We start from the raw sequence: 8,356 nt of genomic DNA, 5'->3' as shown, positions 1-8,356 counted from the left end.
GACCAACTGGTGGCAATGGAGGCCAGAATGATAAAAGGGGTGAGAGAGATGATAAATGAAAACGGGGGCCCCAGAACCGAAGGAAAGGGAACGCCTCATGGCCGAGTCAGAAGTGGAGGGAGGAGAAAGGCCCGAGGGCATGGAAAAGGGGGAAGGCGGACTTTGGTATTACAACAGGAAGATATGCGTACCAAAATGCCTAAGGGGGGAGATCTTGACGCAATGCCACTCCAGCTGCTTGGCGGGGCACTTCGGCTACGTAAAGACATTGCATTTAGTAACGCATCAATTCTGGTGGCCACAAATGAAAAAAGACGTTTCAGAGTTTGTGAGCTCCTGCCCCACGTGCATCATGGCCAAGCGAAGGGGGGGGGAAACCACCTGGGCTCCTCCAACCGTTGCCAACCACCACAAGACCCTGGGCGGTGGTTTCAATGGACTTTATAGTGGAGCTGCCACCCTCCCAGGGAAAAACCATGATCCTAGTGGTAGTAGACACCTTCTCGAAGCAGGCCCACTTCATCCCATGCAAGAGTTTGCCCACAGCTAAGAAGTTGGCCTATTTGTTCTTTCACCACGTGGTCCGCCTTCACTCATTTCCAGATAAGGTGATTAGTGACCGCGGGCCTCAGTTCGTTGCCAACTTCTGGCGGGAGTTCTGTAAAATCACAGGCATGGAACGGAGCTCAGCTCCGCCTACCACCCCCAGACTGACGGGCAGACAGAGAGGGTGAACGGGCTACTGGAGCAGTACCTCAGGTGCTATGTCAACTACCAACAAACTAACTGGGTGGAGCTCTTGCCCTTTGCGGAGTATGGATACAACAACAGCCTGCATAGCTCCACCAAGACCTCCCCTTTCCAGATTGTCAATGGCTATGAGGGGAAACCTTTCCCACTCTTACTGGTGCCGTCTGGGGCCCCGGGACCGACCTCATGCCAACAATGGTGGGAGGGGATTCGGGAGGGTTGGAAGGTGATACAGGACAATTTAGAGAGTGCAAAGGAGGACTATGAGAAACACTTCGATCGCAAGCACTCCCCCCAGTGGACTTTCAAGGAGGGGGAAGCGTATTCCTCTCAACCAAGAACCTTCCCCTCCACCAGACATGTCGGAAACTGGCATACAAATACCTAGGCCCTTTCAAAATAAAACGGGTGATCAATGAGGTTACCGTAGAATTGGAACTGCCCAAAATGTTTAGTAAGATCCACCCTGTTTTTCATTGCAGCCTTCTTCGCAAAGATCCTGAAGCTACATCCTGGCACCCTTGCCCTCCAGAGCCACCACCTACTCAAGTGAAGGGCCAGAGCCACCATGAGGTGCAGGAGATCCTAGACTCCAGGGTCCAGCGGGGGGTATTGTACTATCTAATAAGGTGGAGATACTTTCCCCCTAGCTGCGACGAATGGGTCAAAGCCAGTGATGTGTCTGCCCCGCAGCTGCTTAAGAAATTCCACCTACTGTACCCGCACAAGCCCTGAGCAAGAGCTTAAGGGGGGGGCAGTATGTCAGAACTTGTATCTGTTGTGTATACTGAGCTTGGTAATGTTAGCCTAACTGACTCCATATTGTAACTGCCTACTAATCCCACGTCCTTGTAGCTAGGCCTACTAACTAAATGCTTTGCATTTCAAACAAACTGTAACCACTGAAGGGTGACAGATAGCCTTTGGAAAACATCTGCAGGTGTCCTTTGAAGCTAGCCTGCCAGAGCATCACAGCAGGGCTCCTTCCTCCTCCATAGAGATAAGGGACCCTGGGAACAGACAACTGTCTCCCAGAGTGTGAGAAATGGTTTTATTGTTTCTGTTACAACCGCATAAAAAATGTATCAATCGCTGAGCCCGTTATCAGAGTCAACTTGTACCTTCCCTGAACACAGTTCTCAATAAACGTCTTATACTTTTGCAACAAAGTAATGAGTTTCGTTTGAAGTTCTTCAAGTTCTGACAATATTGATTACTCTGAATAATAAAGATAAGCGAGCAAAAGAAAAACAGTTGCTGGACATTCAAAATGAAATAAAGAAAAAAGAAGGGGAGTTGAGAAAAAGGCCAGGGAAAAAGAAACTTATAAGGGAAATTACAATATTAGAAATGCAAATGAGACATTTGTTAAATAAAGAATTGGAATGGAACTTGAAAAGACTGCAGCAAAAATCTTTTGAGGGAGCAAATAAACCTGGAAAGTATTTGGCTTGGCAACTGAAGAAAAAGAGAGAAAATAAAATTATTAATAAAATTGTGGTAGATGGAAGAGAGGTGGTTACCCAAGAGGGAATAAAAAGAGAATTTTTAAGTACTATGCCAAGTTGTTTAAAGGTGTTAAAATAAAGAAAGAAAAGATGGATGAGTATTTACAAAAGATGAAAATAAAACCCTTAACTGAAAATATGCAAAAAGTTTTGAATGATCCAATTGAAAAAAATAGAAGTTGAAGCAGCAATTAATGCAATGAAAAATGGAAAAGCACCTGGACCAGATGGATATACAGCTAAATTTTGTAAACCTTTAAAGATGAGTTAACACCAAAATTACAGAAGTTGATGAACATGATAAGAACAAAAGGGAAAATACCAAACACATGGAAGGAAACTGTTATTTCGTTGATACCTAAGGAAGATATAGATGTCACAAATGTAAAAAATTACAGACCAATTTCGCTATTAAATAATGACTATAAAATATATACAAGAATCTTAGCAGAATGGTTTAAACAACATTTAATAAATTTTATAAAGGAAGATCAAGTGGGGTTTCTTCCCAAAAAGCAAATAAGAGACAATATCAGAACTGTTGTAAATATTGTAGAATTTTATGAAAGACATCCAGAAAAGGAAGTAGCATTATTCTTTGTGGATGCAGAGAAAGCATTTGACAATTTAAACTGGGACTTTTTGTTTGCAGTAATGGAGAAAATGGAGCTGGTAGAAAGCTTTATAAGAATGATAAAAGCAATATATACTGAACAACGTGCAAGGCTATGTATAAATGCAGATCTTACAGAAGATATGAAAATCAGCAAAGGTACAAGACAAGATTGTCCACTTTCCCCATCGTTGTTTATAATGACTCTTGAAATATTACTGATGCAGATCCAAGAAGAAAAAGAAATAGAAGGATTAAAAATAAAAGGATTTACTTACAAATATAGAGCATTTGCAGATGATACAATGTTTATAAATGAAAACCCCATACGAGTCACACCTTTGTTGTTAGCCAAAATACAAGAATATGGGGAGTTGGTGGGACTTTGTATTAATAAAGAAAAATCAAAACTTCTGTGCAAATAAATAAGCAACAAGAATTGCAGAGACTAACGGCTGTGAAGTCACCTCCAAGGTAAAATATTTAGGTGTGGAGATAACAATGAAGAATATTGATCTGTTTAAAAATAATCATGAGAAGCTATGGCGTAAATGGATGAAGATATGTTAAAATGGAATAAACTGAATTTGTCACTGCTGGGCAGAATAGCTGCAATTAAAATGAATATTCTACCAAGAATAATGTATTTGTTTCAAACTATTCCCATTGTGAAAGATAGTAAACAATCTGATAAATGGCGAAGGAAAATTTCAGAATTTGTGTGGGCTGGGAAGAAACTAAGGATCAAAATGAAAATTTTGACAGATGCAAAAGAAAGAGGTGGATTTCAACTACCGAATTTAAAATTATATCAGGAAGCAGTTTGTTTAGTGTGGATAAAAGAATGGATAACGCTATTAAACAAAAAACACTTAGTGCTGGAAGGTCACGGAAATAAATTTGGCTGGCACACGTATTTGTATTATGGAAAAAAGAAGATGGACGTTTTTTTCTCTCACCATTACATAAGAAATAATTTGCTAAATACATGGATGAAATATGGGAAATATGGAGAAGAGAGACCGTTACGGATACTGCCAGCTGAAGTAATAAAAATAACGGCTGAGATAGGTGAAGAAAAGTGGTTGTCATATAATCAATTATTAAAAATACAAAGTGGCAAAATAGAATTGAAAACTGCTGAAGAGTTTTATAATAAATATGATTGGTTCCAAATGCAACAAATAAAGAGCTTGGTGGATAATGATATCAAAACTGAAGGAATAAGAAAAGAACAAACAGAAATGGAAAAAGTTCTGCTTGGAGATAATGAAAAATTAATTTCAAAAATATATAAATTACTTTTAAAATGGTTTACGGAGGATGAAGTAGTAAAATCTCAAATGATTAAATGGGCAATTAATGTAAATAAAGAAATATAGATGGAAACTTGGGAATACTTGTGGAAGAATTCTATAAAGCTTTCGACATGTCATAGTATTAAAGAGAACTGTTTTAAAATGACGTATAGATGGTATATGACTCCTAAAAATTGGCAAAGATGAACAATAAGATGCCAGATAGATGTTGGAAATGTAAAAAACATGAAGGTTCTTTCTACCATATGTGGTGGACTTGTGAAAGAGCAAAAAAGTATTGGCAGATGATTCAGCAAGCAATTTCTAAGATCTTGGGATATGAATTTAAGAAAGTTGCAAAGACTTTTCTGTTGGGATTACAAATGGAAAAATTTCCAAAAGAAGATAGAATAGTAATTTGGTACTTGCTTTCAGCTGCTAGGACATTATATGCACAGTTGTGGAAGCAGGAAAAAATACCAGAGAAATGGGATTGATTTATAAAAGTTATGACATGGAGTGAAATGGACAAATTAACAAGAATATTAAGAGACTATGATTTAGAAGTTTTTAAGACGGAGTGGAAAAAGTTTAGAAGATATGTAGAAAAAGAGTGGAAGATAAAAGGACATTGGACAATTTTTGATAATGATTAAGTTAAAAAAAAGAATATAATTTTTTGTTTTAATAATTAAGGGTACCTTTAATTATTTGCATTTTAAGTAAATAACACCGGCGGGGGTCAAGTAACGGGGGGAGGGGTGGGTAGAAAGTAATATATGGGGTAGATAAATGAAGTTTTTAAAGATGTAAGAAATAGATTTATTACCATATGTTACCAATAAAATTGTTTTAAACCAAGTGTTCTTTCTTCGCTCTAATCACTTGGAGTGAAGAAAGAATGACGTGGCCCCTGCCCAGCTCCCCTGTAGCAGGAGAGGGCTGGGCAGGGGGCATGGCAAGGATTCTTTCTTGGCTCTGAGCAGTTGGAGCTGAGAAAGAAAACTTAGAAAAAGCATGCCATCGTGATGACATCACTTCCGGGTGACACTTCAATCTGGGGAGGGTGGCAGTGCAGGGTTCTGCCCCCCTAGCACCAGGGCTACTATGACCATGTTCTTCTTGTCTCTCTACAGGTGACCAAGCAGCCATTCAGCACTCACAGATAGAAGGCCATTTTTGAACCACACTGAAAGCAAAACTTATAGCAGTGGCAGTTACAAGAAGTGATCAACTGACATTGGCTCCTATACAGGGCTCCTATATAGCTTTATTCTGCATGGAATGCATAAAACTGTCCATTATTGGCTTTCATGGAGCATTCAAAAGCATGGGAACCCTTAAGGAACAAAAGAACTGCAGCTTCCATTTCCCTAGTAGGCATTTGGCTGATGATGTTTATTTTAAAAAAATGAGTAAGCACTTGTTTCAGCTGTCAGATATCTTTATGTTATTTTTATATTTTCCTTTTAATGGTGTTTCAGCTGCATGTGTTGATTGGTACTTTCCAAGCAGAGGTAATTTGGTGCAAGGCAAAATCAATTGGTGCCTACCATCCAGGGGTCATTACCACTGGGGAAAACAGAGTTGCTTGTTGAGACGGGGGTGGGGGGATTTTGAATCCTGACCACTGCCACCAATTATGAGATGGGCATGACCAATTTAACCAGCACCCCGCTAAAATCAGTCATCCTGTCACTATTTGTGTTTTAAAAATTTACATCTCAGAAAATGGCACAGAAGGCAAAGGGAAGGCTTAAACAAAAGATGTTTTATTAAAACAAACTGGCAGGGAAGGGGATTAATATGTGCATAGGGGGTTGGGCTTTAGCAGATGTAAACAGAAATTTAAAACTGCACACAGAATACTTCTGAAGCGACTGGCTACACATGATACAGTGTTTCCCTGAAAGTTGCTTCACTTTCCCTAAAGGTTTCAAGTATCTGTCTGGTTTAACTTTTGACTACTGAACTATATTTCTAGTTAACATTTTCACTTCACAGTTTCACACAAACTTGAGTGCCCCCTGCTTTGTTCCAATGGGTAGAAGACCAAGGTCTCTGTGTCAGACTTTCTTCTGGTGGCACAATTGTCACTATTTGCCCATTCAGACTAGTAACCTGGGTGTTTGGCTCCTTCTGAGGACCTTGTACTGTTGCCTCAAAATCCCTTTTCCAAACCCTGATCTGCCAGCCTTTCCGTCTTTTCTCCCTTTGGACACTTAGCTTCATAAAGCAACTCTTTCCCCCCTCAAGATGTGCTTATTTGATTGACAAATACGGAGACTGTTCTTCACTTCTGTAGTGTACTGGGAGCTTCAAACAAAGACCCATTGTTTGAGAGGCTCCTTGCAGCTGCATTCAGATCAGCCACTCTTGCTGAACCAGCCAATCAGGTAATATCTATTTGAATGAAGCCCATTGTTGAGAGGTGCCTTGCAGCTACACTCAGAGTGCAATTAGGTAATACCTATTTGAATGAAGTCCATGCAAATGAGGGTCCTGAGAGCCTGTTTTTCTATTAGGTTGTTTATTGCTGGAGGTGTGTTTTGAGTGGAATTTTTGTATATATAGTTGTGGCTAGCCATGTGTGTTTTCAGTGGTGTTTCTCACTATTAAAGGACTATGCTGAAATCACTCTAGCATCTGAATCCACTACTTTACAACTTCTGAGAGCAGTCTCTCACCAGAGTCTTTAAGATGTAAAACTCCACTTCATGGGCTCCGCATTAGAAACTTTTGTCACACTCCTGAGAGCATCTCAAAAAGACCTCTACTCTCTTCTCCAGTCAGTCTTCAACTCCCTTCAACTCTGTAACTGACTTTTTCAACCGCCTAACTGCCTCTCTTCCCTGACAGTTCGAAGCCGTCCACCAGTGAGAGTGAGTTCTATCAGCTGTCACTCACTGGTCTTTAGCATGCATATTGCTGCTGTGATGCTGTGAGAGTGGCTGACAGTGTTGCTATGATGCCTTTCTTTCCTACTGCTAATCCTGTGCTTCTGGCTTTGAAGCTGGGGGAGTAGCTATTTGCTCTCTTATCAGTTCTGTTGTAGCGCAATCAAAGGATTGTCCTATCAATCATGCATACCTTTTCAAGTACTAACTACATTGAAACAAAAAAAAAATCGACATTTTAAATTTTCAGAAGTACCTGAATGATCTGAAGAGGTCAACTGCATGTCTTTCTTTAAACGTTCACTTTTTAATCTCCTATAGCAAAGAGAATAATTCTTCAAAAGACTGAATAACTACTTGCCTATCCCTCTATTGTCAGCACAAGAAGCCCACAGTTATCCTCCCAGCCCTATGACAAGGGAACATGTGTTCATTGGCATATCTGGCAACATAGACATCAGCTTCCTCTATGGTTCTAACCACAAGCAACCTGGATCCATCCGTATGACAAAATCCTTTGGGGAATACTCCACCCTTCAAGCAGCAATCTGTAATTTTGTTTGGTTTTGTTTTGCGGAATTTGGAATGATAAAAACATTGTTAATGGCTAATTTAGATTATCATTTGCTAGCCACTCTATGGTTAGGTATTTATGATCTATCCTCTGAGATTCCACCATTCCTTTGCAACATAGATGACAGATGTCTCAAGAGAAACAAATCTCTGAGGTGTAGCTCACTGATCAGATTTTGATCATAAAATTTACAATACCATTTTATTGTTCAAAGGTACATTTAGTTATTCATAGCACTCAACATATAGAAATACTTTGGTTTGTCTAGGCTGGTATTTTCTATCCTGACAATCAGTAACTGACTCTCCAAAGATTCAATCAGGGGTCTCTCCTGAGATCCTTTTACTGCATAAACTGGGATTTAAATCCGGGACCCTGAGCATGAAAATCATATGCATCTCTAAACTATGCCTCTTCCCAAACAATGCCTTCCCAAATGGTTAGTTTGAACTTATATTCAATATAGCACATTAGCTCATATGCTATTACAACATTTCATAATAGGATTGGAATAAGCCCCATATTTGCTACCCACCAAATCTGTTCCAAACAGGAAGATTTTATAGTTATTATTGAAATATGCTATTCTGAAGGGGGAGGAGGAGCTAGATAGCAAAAGACTGAGCATTCAGTTTCTCCACTCAAATGCAAAGCATTCCTGTTTCTGATTTAAAAAAAGAAAGACACATGCTCCTCAGTTTCTTATACGTTTGTGC

This window comes from Heteronotia binoei, chromosome 16 (assembly GCF_032191835.1).
Source record: "Heteronotia binoei isolate CCM8104 ecotype False Entrance Well chromosome 16, APGP_CSIRO_Hbin_v1, whole genome shotgun sequence".
Lineage (NCBI taxonomy): Eukaryota > Metazoa > Chordata > Lepidosauria > Squamata > Gekkonidae > Heteronotia > Heteronotia binoei.
Note: the sequence above shows the minus strand (reverse complement) of the source record.